This window comes from Sparus aurata, chromosome 13 (genome assembly GCF_900880675.1).
Source record: "Sparus aurata chromosome 13, fSpaAur1.1, whole genome shotgun sequence".
Lineage (NCBI taxonomy): Eukaryota > Metazoa > Chordata > Actinopteri > Spariformes > Sparidae > Sparus > Sparus aurata.
The window spans coordinates 27,041,612-27,055,816 of NC_044199.1; the positions used below are offsets into that span (position 1 = coordinate 27,041,612).

Sequence of the window (14,205 nt, forward strand, 5' to 3'; positions counted from 1 at the left end):
TAGAGCACTATTCTGTGTTCTTATATTCTTGGGTGTTGAGCATCGTTAACTGTGTTTATTCCCATGACTGTTAAACAGCTTCTAAAGATGAATCCCCACTCAGAAGCAGAACTAAAGAAGACAAGGTGGTATATTTTCATATTTGTTACAGCAATGTTTTTTAGGATCTCACTGGACAGAGGAGATTCACTCTCAGCATCTGCAAATGAATGCCGCTCTTGCCGTCTGTGTTCTGCCACAGCCACCAAAAAAAGACACCGATTAGCTTCCTGCTAGAGCTGAGCTAAAACAAGGAAAATTTTCCTATAAACTAAATTATTATCATCACCTTTTTTTACCTATACACAATGAAATCTACGCTACTTTTAGAAATCCTTCTCCATCCCTGGGCAGAAGGTAGGAAACCTCCTGATTCACCACCTTACCAGAGATAACCAAGTTAGCTTTAAACACTTGTCTTCAGTTATGGTAACTTCCCCCTGGGTCATGCCTTCCTCACCCACCCTTACCCACCCCTTTTTCCGTGCAACTCGTGCAGACACATGCCAGCGAGCAAATATCCACTATCAGCACCTCCACTCACTGATTTGTTTGTTTCAGCTGAAAAGGTTAGCAGTCGACATAATATGTGGGGATAAAACATGCTCCAGTTGAGGCTACCTCAATCTGACTCTTCTTCTGGGAGTCTTAATGAATGTAGACAGAGGAGGAGCGCCATCACTGGCCTGTCGGGTAGCTCCATCACATCAAGTGATGCTGAACCCTTGTCAGAATTAAGGGCGCAAGACACTGTCACTCAGCTGGAAAGAGGTGAAGGCCTGGTTAATGAGAAACTTGGATGGTGAGAGAAATCCAAACAGCTGAGCTCTATTCATTATATAGTGGGGCCCACTGTCCGGCTTTACATGCTCACGGTCTCCTTCAAACCCATCGGACACGTGAAGGAGAAAATTAATCTGACTCCCAGACAATGTGAGATTATTCAAAATCTCATCCACGTATAGAGGGGCTGTATGGAATGATAAGATAAATTCTGCAGTGCAAGGCAAAGCCCTGCTGGGAGTCTATAGGAGAGCACAGAGCAAAGTCTCTCAGTTTGAAGATAGACACCTTCATTGTGGCTCTTAATGGTGTTAAGCAGCCATAATCAGATCTCCTGTTTGTCCTGTCTCAGAGGAAGTTCTCCAGACTTGGCACTGGGTGTCAATTGTTGTTGGGAAGAATGTGGCAACAAGAACAGGGGATGAGTTTAAAGTCCGTGTAAAGCAGAAATACATTTTTGTTATGAGTTTGTCACACGACAGAAACATGTGTCATTGACCACTGAGCCAAATTTGAAAGATTAAAAAAATTGCCAAGTATATAAAATTAGGTCTCAAAATCATGGAAAAACAAGCACTTCTCTCTGCTGTGAAACGCTGGGGGCGTGTCAGTTAGAGGCGCTGGAGCCACGCCCACGCAGGGAGGGGAGCCTCCTCCGTGTACTGTACAAGGACGCAACCTACAGTAATGGAAGCTAACAGCATCATCGGACAGACCCAGCCGGACCTGTTTGAGCCATCAGAGCCAGAAACTGATTCTGAGTCAGACACTGATAGTGCTCAGCCTCGTTCCTCACAGTCCATATTTTACATTACACACAAATGTAAAACCCCAGTCTACATATAATTCCTTGTCATAGCTATATTGGTGCACATAAAATATTACCTGAAGATTATCATTGTGCTGTCAGATGGACTCCGCTCAGGGAATGAGGCCAAATCATGTCATGATTAAATGCAATAACATTTGCTAATATTACATGGGCATGACAGGATGCACGCCACGGTGTAAAATCACTTTCACTTTGCTTCCGTGTACTGCACAAGGACGCAGACTACAGCGTGACGGTACACGTCATGTTGATGACGTTGGTGTTTCCCCAGGTGTTCCCCTTGTCTATCTAAACCCGCGGACAGTTTACAATCATATGGATGCTGTTATAATGTGTAGTGATTAAGATCCTGACCCACCAAACATCCTGGAAAGTGACGGAGTTAAGTTTTTCGCGCTAAATTACATAGTTATACATAATCACCATCAGTAAACAGGACGCTGTCTGACTCTGTCAGTCGCGGGGACGGAGGCTGTTTTCTGGGTGAAAGCTCCCTGAAGTCTCGGTCAGGAGGGCTGGCGGTCGCGTTAATTTATTTTCGTCACAAACACTCGGTGAGTTAAAGTCTTTGCCGGTGACAGACGCTGTTTTCTGAGCAGAAATGTGACGAAGAGTCGGGAGGACAGGCGGAGGACGGACAGGAGGACAGACTCTTCTCCACATACAGCTGGTATTTGTTTTCCTCATATAAGTCGCCAAAGACAGCTACTACATTACTTTTGTTCGGTCATGTAACGTTGCTTTGTGGGACATTTCTCTGTATTTAGTTGAGTGAAGGACCTGTGTAGTTATCAGACTGTCAGAACGACACGCCCTCGCTCCGCGCCTCCGGATTATCCGTTCACACTGGGACGGCTCACCAATAATGCGGCCCATATACTACCGCCACATACCGCCGGTGGGACCCGCTGTCAGCGGGACGGAGAGGGTCGGCTGCGGCGGCCACATTATGCCCAGTGACCAGCGTCAACGGACTCTGCAGAAATCCAGACATTACCTGGTGATAGTTGCTGAAACTATCAGAGGTAAAGTGGACACTGCAGAGACGGGTGTTGGTGTCACAGTAACGTTAGCTCAGAGCTGCCAAGCGTCACGCTTTGAGTGTGACAGTCACGCACTTTGACCCATTCTCACACCACACGCCACACTTGACATTTCTCACGCTTATATTTCCCCATTCAATACTCTATATTTATTTTTTAATGATAATAAACTTTGGTCTTCGTGGATTACCGTAGTTCGAGTAACTCTGATTGACTGACCGAGATAACCAATCCCAGACCAATCTATCAGTCCTTTGTACCTAAATCTAACCAACCACGGAAGGCACCACACAATATAAACCATTCAGAAGCAACGTAAGGCGGGTCTTGGCGTCTCTAAATAGGCGAGTTCAAGATAACGCAGTGCTGCGCAGCGCTGCATAAATCGTGATGCATGCTGGTTAAAATGTGTCCACGATGACCTGGATGGGAGTGGTTTCTGCTCCGCATCTGATGTCACATGACCTTAAGTTATCGCGGGAGCGAGGCTGCTGCAGAGCATTCGCGCAGTTGCTCTCCAGGTACTGCGCGACCCCAGACCCACATTCATGACGTCAGGACTTTGCCCTAATTGGCTCTCATCTACGCTGACGTATATGACGTGTGTTTCGATGAATTTCCATATCCATAAGGTCTCTGCCTTAACTCAAATATCAAATACTTTCAGATAAGTAGCAGTCGTGTGGCCGCACCTATGGATAGTCAACATGAATAAACCTATACAATCCTTCATCTATCGCAACAGATGATGACGCGAAAGATGTCGTCAATAAACTGCTCAGTTCTGTCAGTTTAGGGTGATGATGGAGAAGTGATAAACTGCTGTGTCCAGTGTTATCTGTACTATCCACTCTTATTAATTAACCCTTTCTGTTCCCGTCACATTAACAATACAAAGAATTATCCTGAGCTATTCTGTGTGTGATGAGATGGTGCAGCGGGACAAGGCATCTGATTCAGTCAATTGTTATGATTATTGTATTTCATTCATTCAGTGAAATGTATTTCATTAATTGTGAAAAATGTTGCTATGAGAAAATGCTTAATCTTATGTGTCTATATGCTTATTTGTTAAATGTAGTCAGCAAATTCCCCTCAGCTGTGATTTAATCATGCATCTAAGCACATTTGTCATCATAATAATTAATAACTGTGTAATTGTATTGTTATTGGGCAAGACTTACTATAATGTACCAGATAGACAAAGTTCAAATTTATTTAATGGTGATATTACAAGGAAAGCAGAACATGATCATTTACAGTAAGACAACATTTAGGCTCTTCATCTACTCTTGATGAGCCACTGTGTGACCGTTTGAAGTGAAGTATCCAAGTAGTATCCAAATTTCCAAATTTAAAGTTGTTATTGTGACAAAGCTGTCACATTCTGTTGTCTCTAAATATGAACTGTCTGTCTGTCTGTCTGTCTGTGTGTGTGTGTGTGTGTGTGTGTGTGTGTGTGTGTGTGTGTACATAAATATATAAATATATAAATATATACAATCAGATGAAAACATCCTCTGCAAAGACAGGCTTGACACGGGTCTTGATCCCCGAACATCTCAGATTGAATAATTTCTGAAGGAGATTAATATGAGAAAAAGGCCAGCAAAGTTCCCATAGCATCAGGTAAGAAAACTGATCGCAGTCGTTGTTGATTGTAATCAAACATTGATGGAATTTCAATTTCCGCAACTTCTTCGCCGACGAAGAAGGCAAACACCGCAACCTCAGCCAGGTCACGGCACGTCTACGGGAAGAGAGAGTGTCCGACTTCATAGCAGCGTTTGTAGCCCCGCCCCTGCTGTCGCCAGCAGATCTCACTGATGTGATCAGGCAGCAGGAGGTCAACTTGAACGCGCCCAATACTTTCACACACAACAGCGCCGACATTTAAAACCCACCCGACGTTCTCCTGTGTGTGAAAGAGAGAGCGCGGGTGAGTGTGTGTTTGGAGACTGACTTGAAAGCACGTATCACTCTGCAGTTACTGTGCTCAACGAGCAGCGGATACTGCCGTGAGTCCCTCCCCCGTCCAAAAGCACTCACAGGCGGCCAGTCTCTCAGTAGCCTCACGCAAGCGTCTGTCCGAGGAGGACAGCAACAGGGCCAGGCTGATCTGCTGGAGGGAGGAAGAAGGCTAGCGAGGAGCCTGAGATAAACATGCGGGAATGAGTTATCAGCAAATGGGCACGCCACGAGAGAGTGTCCTGCAAAATGATCAGGGCGATGGCGGAACAAATGTACGCCACCGTGAGTGACAGCAGAGGTGAGGAGTTTGCAGCGAGTGCTGGTTGGATAAATTGTTTCCTCCGCCGCACCAACTTCACTTGCAGAAGACAACTATTGCCCAGCAGGATGCCAGAGAATTCGCAGAGAAGCTGGAGAAGTTTGTGACATTTTCATCCCGGATTATTGTGAGGAAGGAATTAAACGCCTGTCCCAAACTGCCGCCTGGTCCCAAATAAATGCCTGGTCTGTTAAGTGATCGAAACAAATAAACGACCTGGCAGCCAGCCTGGCTATTATTTGGTATTTTACGGTGTGATAACTCTCCCGGCCGGGGAGAGAGACATGCATCACAGTGCTCAGCTGCAGACACAGCAGAGAGGTGACGAGATGCGACTCATCATGACTGACAGGCATCAAGGCCACTCAGCCTTACCTTACCGACCCGCCCCAAGATATTTCATTCACCAAAACAGGGCCTGTGGCAATTCTGGACAGTTGTTTTTTTTTATTTTTTTTTATGGGCCCCTGACGGCGTCTGGGGTGGGGGGCAACTGCAATGAACCAAAAGGTTGAGAACCCCTGCTCTATTCTGAAGGCAAGTTTGTTTTTTGCCTGTTTATCTGTTAATGACTGAACTCATTGTAATAAAATGATTCTTTCAGAATTTATTTGATTTAAAAAAATATTTGGTAATGCGTCGTGAAGGTCTTAAATTTTAATTGTTATGGTCTTAAAATGTCTTAAAAAGGTCTTAAATTTGACTTACTGAAACCTGCAAGAACCCTGATAAATGTATTTTGTCAAAAATACTAATTTCTGGTTAATTAAGACTAGCATTAGAAGGCCACAGTGCAGGGAGAGCCGCTGGCATGGAGGTGAGGACATCAGTCTTAAGGAATAAATCGATGTTAAAAAAGGCCAAATTTTTTTTCGCCGAACACATCGTATGACTAAAGTCTCACTCTTGTCATTTTCTGAAACTTGGCAGCCCTGTAACCGTTAGCTCCTCTTGACAAAATCGATCCACCGTTTCCTTACGTTGTCCTCCTTAGGAAACTCAAATAAGCTAACAACGCCGTCACCCTGCACACTGTGGCATCTAGGAAAGATGCACAAGCGATGTGGAGGAGACATGACTGGTTTAGCTGACTGGTTGGCTGGTTAGCTAGCTGCAAACTGTAAGCAATGCTATCCACGACTGGAGAGCGAGTGGGAGAACTGCTGAAGCTGACGCACTGAACGTATTTATACCACTTCAGCAGCAGGGCCGGGTTTATGCAAATCATATGGCCGCGTTATGTAACGCGGCCATGATTTGCATGATTTCTGACCCGCCCATTAAATCCTGAACACAGAAATGTTGAAAAACAGTTTGTGAGCCTAGCTCCAAAATTCAATTCTCAATGGTCGAATGGCTTTTACATTCACATTTATGACCTGTTTAATATGTTTAGAAGAAAATGGCTGATTTTGCTTTACACAGACTTTAACTACAATGGCTGAGAGTGTCCAGGGTTGCTAATGCTAACCATGTATTTCAACAACATGGCTGACTTGTTAACAATCTGGCTATCATTGCTACCTGCTAAATGTTGTAACTAAGCAGCTAAATTGCAAAAAATAAGTTTTCTTCTGGTGTTTTTGAATCTACCAAATTGCTTAAACTACCACCCTCTGGATTGGAGTGGGGATGACTCTGATGCATGTAGACCACAACAACTAAGATGAATTCATATACAGTGGGGCAAAAAAGTATTTAGTCGGCCACCAATTGTGCAAGTTCTCCCACTTAAAAAGATGAGAAAGGCCTGTAATTTTCATCATAGGTACACTTCAACTATGAGAGACAGAATGGGGGGAAAGAATCCAGGAAATCACATCGTAGGATTTTGAATGAATTAATTGGTAAATTCCTCAGTAAAATGAGTATTTGGTCACCTACAAACAAGCAAGATTTCTGGCTCTCACAGACCTGTAACTTCTTTAAGAGGCTCCTCTGTCCTCCACTCGTTACCTGTATTAATGGCACCTGTTTGAAGTCGTCATCAGTATAAAAGACACCTGTCCACAACCTCAGTCACACTCCAAACTCCACTATGGCCAAGACCAAAGAGCTGTCAAAGGACACCAGAAACAAAATTGTAGACCTGCACCAGGCTGGGAAGACTGAATCTGCAATAGGTAAGCAGCTTGGTGTGAAGAAATCAACTGTGGGAGCAATTATTAGAAAATGGAAGACATACAAGACCACTGATAATCTCCCTCGATCTGGGGCTCCACACAAGATCTCACCCCTTGGGGTCAAAATGATCACAAGAAAATCCCAGAACCACATGGGGGGACCTAGTGAATGACCTGCAGAGAGCTGGGACCAAAGTAACAAAGGCTACCCTCAATAACAGACTACGCCGCCAGGGACTCAAATCCTGCAGTGCCAGACGTGTCCCCCTGCTTAAGCCAGTACATGTCCAGGCCCGTCTGATGTTTGCTAGAGAGCATTTGGATGATCCAGAAGAGGATTGGGAGAATGTCATATGGTCAGATGAAACCAAAATAGAACTTTTTGGTAAAAACTCAACTTGTCGTGTTTGGAGGAGAAAGAATGCTGAGTTGCATCCAAAGAACACCATACCTACTGTGAAGCATGGGGGTGGAAACATCATGCTTTGGGGCTGTTTTTCTACAAAGGGACCAGAACGACTGATCCGTGTAACGGAAAGAATGAATGGGGCCATGTATCGTGAGATTTTGAGTGAAAACCTACTTCCATCAGCAAGGGCATTGAAGATGAAACGTGGCTGGGTCTTTCAGCATGACAATGATCCCAAACACACCGCCCGTGCAACGAAGGAGTGGCTTCGTAAGAAGCATTTAAAGGTCCTGGAGTGGCCTAACCAGTCTCCAGATCTCAACATAGAAATCTTAGGAGGGAGTTGAAAGTCCGTGTTGCCCAGCGACAGCCCCAAAACATCACTGCTCTAGAGGAGATCTGCATGGAGGACTGGGCCAAAATACCAGCAACAGTGTGTGAAAACCTTGTGAAGACTTACAGAAAACGTTTGACCTCTGTCATTGCCAACAAAGGGTATATAACAAAGTATTGAGATGAACTTTTTTGTTATTGACCAAATACTTATTTTCCACCATAATTTGCAAACAAATTCTTTAAAAATCAGACAATGTGATTTTCTGGATTTTTTAATTTTTTTTTTTTTTTTTTCCTCATTTTGTCTCTCATAGTTGAGGTATACCTATGATGAAAATTACAGGCCTCTCTCATCTTTTTAAGTGGGAGATCTTGCACAATTGGTGGCTGACTAAATATTTTTTGCCCCACTGTAAGTGTGTGATCTGGTCAAATGGAATGCTTATTTGGAAACAAAAGTGTATTAAGTCACTCACTCAACATTTGATGAAAACAGACAAAAACTGAGTCAATGTTTTTGAATGCCAATAATTGACAGCTAAGTAATGCTATTAAAGATACACAAGCTGTGTAAGTGAGAACTAATGTTTGTCTAAGAGTAAAAGTAGAAGAGAAGATCATTTGGCTGTTTTGAGGCAGTGTTTCTCAGCCAGACAAGCCATTCCCTCCATGGCTCAACTGCTGATCTGTCAAAATTGCTTCACATCGCCTGGGCCACAAGTGACTCCCCACTGTCAAGGCAAATCCCGTACCTTCACCTTTACAAAGTGCAAATGGGAATGTACTGTAAGAGCTCAAGGCTCAACAGCTTTGTTACCAAGGAAACTTCAGTGGAAATTCTGCTCAGAGCTGTCCACAGGGACACAGAGCCTTACTTCACAATCCTGCCATTGACAGAGGTGCGGAGAAATAGATGGGGACTACCAACAATGTCCCCTGAATGCTTGTGTCCAATTGAAAGTGGCTTTCATGTTGAGTGTGGCAGCGATGGACCGGGGGCAGTAGGTCTCCCACGCTGGCTTATCAAGGAGTCCAACAGTGCAGCGGATTCTCTGTAATTTACTCAACTCTTTGTAATATAAGCACAGAATACTACGAAGCAATATGACACCGGCTATTAGACCTTTGTTCACCTCAGACCTCTGTAAGGGAGGGTTAGTTTTAATAATGTCACAGTTTCACTTCAAAAGCATTCATAGATGGCGGTTGCCAATTATTTTACAAATGTTATCTCGATACCATGACTTCATTTTCTTGTTATTTGAAGATATCAAGTTGTTATCTTGTAATCTCTTAATTATCTCATCAAGGTCCTTACTTGTAGTTTTTCTAGCCTGTGATCCAAAGATAAGGGTGTAATTATGGTGTTATCTGGAAATGTCAAACATTGTTTTTTTGTGATTGTGGCATAACTGTTGTATTATTTTGGATTAAGGGCTAGAGGCCTACACACATCCTCACTGTGTCCACAATATTTTTCACCCACAGATAAAATGATGATTATGATCATTAGATAAGTTCTATCACTCAAGATGGCAAAGCAATAAAATAAGTATAGTCAATTTTTAGGTGTATACTAGTATGTATTGTCATTAATAGATGACTTAACTTTACTCAACTACCAAGACAAATGTTTCAGTGTCTTTACATGCTCTCACTCACAGAGCTCCCTCACTAATTTAGATCTATGCTCTCTCAGCCACACAAGTTATAGAAGAAGGTAAAATCGATCAAAAATCAGGTAAATGCTATGCACCATCTAAGGTGATTTCAATCTGTTTTGGATGCTATCTAATCTTAGACAGCTATCTGGTCTGTCCACAACGCATGAATTGACTGAAAATGAATGAAGCCGAAAAATCCGGAACAGTCCCGAATTGTGAGAAGCTGTCCAGAATCCTGTCCTGTTTGTCCTGAAAATTTGACTAAACCTGTGTTTTGATTTATTTCCTTATTAAACATTAAAGTCCCCCCCTAAAAAACAATGTGCTTATCTTCTTGTTCCCACAGTTGAATCTTTGACCTTCACTGTGATGTATGTTCAGAGTAGAAGGCTATTTTCACATTCATTGCTGAAAGTAGGAATTTTCTTTTTGCACATTAAAGAGGCAGTGTTAAAGGGATATTCCGGTGTAAATTTAATCCATGGTCTAACACACCTTGACACCGAGTGAGACCCCCCCTCGAGAGACCAAGGTTAATCGATTCGCAGGGCTTCTCCACAATAGGCTGCGGCAGGAGAGTGGTGAATTGTGTTCACTTTACAATAGCAATCCGGCTAAACTAGTGGAAGTCTGATGCCTCGCACTATGTGCTGGGGCCCTATTTGTACTGTTGCTGAAGTTTGGTGCAGTTCTGAGCATGATTTTTGACTTTTTGATGGCAGTTTCTTGTTGGAGGCATATACTGCAATGCATTATTATCGTGCGGTCATTTTCTGAGGTTGCTAAAACTACGTAAGCTAGCCGTCTGCAAACTTGATCTCTCGAGGGGGGGGGTCTTACTCAGTGTCACGGTGTGTTAGACCATGGATTAAATTTAAAATAAATTAAAATTTACACCGGAATATCCCTTTAAGATCATGGTTTGTGACATCAAAAATAGTTTGGAAGTTAGTCCTGGTCTTATAATAACAATACACAAGTGTGACTTGGAATCTTGAAACCACAAACGCACAAACGCTAAAAATTATAAGAGATATCTTGTGTCCAGCAGTTATATTTGTAAAATATTTTTTTTCAACGAGGCAGAAGGAATGGGTGGCATTCTAAAGATTTCAATGTGGAAATTGTACTGTTTTCAATTGGAATGCATTGTTGGGACACAATCTTTAAATACTTATCGTCCAAGAATATTGATTTGGTGTTACCCACAGATCAGCACCATTCTGGGTCAAGGGGCTTTTTTATATACATTCCCATTGTGACGGCGTCCACCCTAACTCCTCTGTCCTGAATTCAACCCACTCTCATTTGGTCACCCTAGTCACAACAAAAAAGAAAACTGAATCCTAAAGCATTTTCAGGGCAGCTTTTTGTGCTTCTGTTTGATCTCCAGTCATTTTGACCATGATCCAATACCCACAGTGGCTGTGATTAGCATATCACTCGCCACAGTCTACACTTGGCTCCGTCCACACCAAAGCATCAGCTTAAAGGGGAAATGAGCAAGGTCTTTTGTGCCCCAAAGCACACATGACCATAATCTGCAAGTGTTTGATAAATTGTTGATAGCGATCTTTAGTGGCAACATGTAGAAAGAGATAAGCTTACGCTGATGTTGCACTTTCCACCGGTCGCCTATTGAGGTCCTACATTTTTAAATACCCCTTTACAGCCATTTTTTTGCTTTGTATTCATTCTGTTTCAAACAACACAAACACAGCTCAGGAAAAATAGTGGCCCTCCTAGGTGTTCATGCACTTTTCTTTAATCCTTCAATGATCAGCAGGAAACATACACAAGAACCAACACGCCCTTGCTTCAGAGATACACGGTCCCAGGAGAGGGCTAATGTTGTCTTTACTAATCACGGTGTTTAGGAAGGACCAGGCACAGGAACACAGTGAAAATGGAGCCGTCAGTGTTGCTCCCCTGGGCTGCACTACGCAAGCCAACCGTGGAGGAAATCACAAAACTCAAGCACATACCAGGCACGAAATGGCTAGTTTGACTCAAGTGGTTTTACAGTTAATAGGTTTATAGGTTTCATTTCAGTTCTGATCAGCAGTTTAAAACTGGCTGGGTGTGACAACATGACCCTCGCTATAAACAGAGAAAGCAAGTGTAATAAGAGATTGAGGCTGACAAAGTAGAACTTGAAGCTGATGATGGGGTTTATGATTCTCCTGTGAGTTAGAGGATATATGTTTTATTGATATACAGTATGTGGGCCTAATTCCACTCCGCCCGCCCCGGTGCTAGGGCAAGCGAGATGCATCATCAACCCACATTGATTATGCACCACTGGGCTCTAAAAATAAAAAAGCAAATCTAGGAGGGCGGATGTTTTTGTTAGTTTACAGTGTTTTGGTGTCATTTACTGGCGTGCTGCTTTCTGTCCTTTGCTATCTGTATTGAAGTTCGACACCTCACTCACACACGGGAAAATATGATGCATTCAAGTGCACCCCAGAAACTCTTGAATCTAGCTCACATGATGCGATAAACAGCGTGGGTGTCAGCAGGAAATTCTGCTGTATTCAGTTGCACCTAAACTCAAAAAGCTTTACGTGAAAGGCCAAAAACCAAAAAGGGCGAAAGTTTATATTTTCTTCTCATCAAATTTTTGTCTGCAAATCAACCAAACTCTTGCACATCAAGTCCCCAAGCACCTTTGTGATCATTTAAAAGCTGATTCGCTGCAGCATTAATTGCACGAAAGAATACCACTCCTTGAAAAACAATATTGTCTAAGAGATCAGTGAGATCTTATTGTAGCCTATTTCTACAAGTTAACCTAGTTCCCTGGTGTCCTAATGAAATGTCTGTGACATGCTTTGGTCAAAATACCAAAAGGATGAAGCACAAAAGCAGTTTAACCCTGCCAAAACACCCTGCCAAAACAGCCTTGTTCAGAACAGTCGGTTTTGAGAGCCAGTCTCTTTAAAAGTAAATGAGACACAGGTAATCCACCCACTTCTTCCACCCCCTCGCCTGCATTTTATAGGGACAAGGCGGAGCTCTGCTACACAACAAGGAGGTAAACTTCCTGGAAAGGTGGCAACATTCAGGGTGAAAGGTCGCAAACTGAAGCGGGACATCACAGTTGGTGTGAAGTCTACATTGTGTGTTTTATCTCCTGTATTTTGACTGAGGCAACCCACAAAAACATGACTGAGTCTGCTGATAGGCCCTCCAGAGTCCCAAATGTACATAATCAAATGATTAAAAAGCTGGTTTTGCATAATATGTCTCCTTTAACAGTAATATTTTAGAAATTGCGTTTCTGAATATTTTGATTTATTAAATGCACCATAACTAAAGTAAATTCAGTTGTTTTCCAACAGAAGCCACATTCCTTTCATTGTTTATTTCAAAACAACGCTCATTAAATCTGTATTTAATTGAAGCACTGCAAATCCCACAGAAGCATACAAATTAAAGGGGAGACAAATGCTACTGTATTAAAATAGTACAGTTCAATATGTCTCATCCAGAAAGATACCTAATAACTTGTTTGCTTTATGCCTGCAGGCAACCCATGCCTAGGTGGCATTTTAATACAGCAGCACATGTTATGAGATTGAACTTAACAAATAATTGAGGGGGTTTGCATGCACACACACAGTTGGAACGAGAAGAGCAACAGGAGCAGAGCAGTGAATCTGGGTCAGGGATTTGACTCTGGCTCCGCTTCTTCTGAATGAAATTCAAGTCTGTACATGATGATGCGGGCTGCGTGGGAGGAGGCATGGCATCTTAATTCCCTGATCTCAACATTAGGGAGATATCCAAAACGGAGATCTAAAAGTCATTCGGATCAGTGGGGAATCGGACTGGGAGACCCTTTTCTAACTACATTCCTATGTTCCAGCATTATTTGCAAATCCTTTTGTACATTCTTGCTGGCAGCACTTCTGTTAATAGCAATCAAAGGCAGATGGTGGAAGCTCTAAATTATCCTTGAACCTTAGGAAAGGTGTTGAGTGTCAGGAGGAAAAAAAAATATGGATCATTGGTTCTCTTTATGGCTTGGCAGCACATGATGTATTTGTAAATCACTGTCCATGGAAAACAGGGCTTGTATACTGTACAATGTGTAAGACCAGTGATGTTTCAACAGAAATTTATTATTTATTTTTATTTTAATTTTTTTGGAAATGTGTAATCATTTTATTTTCCAAGCAGATGTACAAAAACGTGTTACAGAATGGAAGGGCAGAAGGATAATTGTGTGTGGGAGTTCTATTCAGACTTTGGTAAGCAGTGTCATTAAAGTGTTTTTCATTTGGAGGATGAATGAACTTTCTGTAAGTATAAAAGATGGGGTCAAGGAGTAAGTTAGATGGTTTGTTTGCTAGAAACTTTATAGTCCACAATGTGGGAAGCAAGTTTTGAAAAGAAAATCTGAGAGTTATTTAAAGGACACTTTGTACATCATTTAGCTGATTACCACAGATGCTTTGCTTTCTCCTCTGTTGTTATTGCTGACAGGAAGAAAAAAAAAGTTGTTGCTGTAGAAAATAGAATCTGTAGGAATTATGAATCCTTCCCTGAGTAATTGCTAATTGTGTATCTGATACCACGTAACAGGCCAGCAGTAATGCTTCATGGTGTATGAGGAAGCATGCTCTGTTCCTTTGTTGATCTCCCCGAAGAGAGAGAAAAGCCACACCCATATTACTAATC

The 14,205-nt window shown here is 42.5% G+C and overlaps 1 protein-coding gene across 4 annotated transcripts in view; it reads right to left on the reverse strand.

The window, feature by feature from the left end:
* cadm1a (cell adhesion molecule 1a) overlaps nt 1-14,205 on the reverse strand; it is a 442,188-nt gene that overhangs the window by 266,337 nt on the left and 161,646 nt on the right. The gene's annotated exons all lie outside the window — the stretch shown is intronic.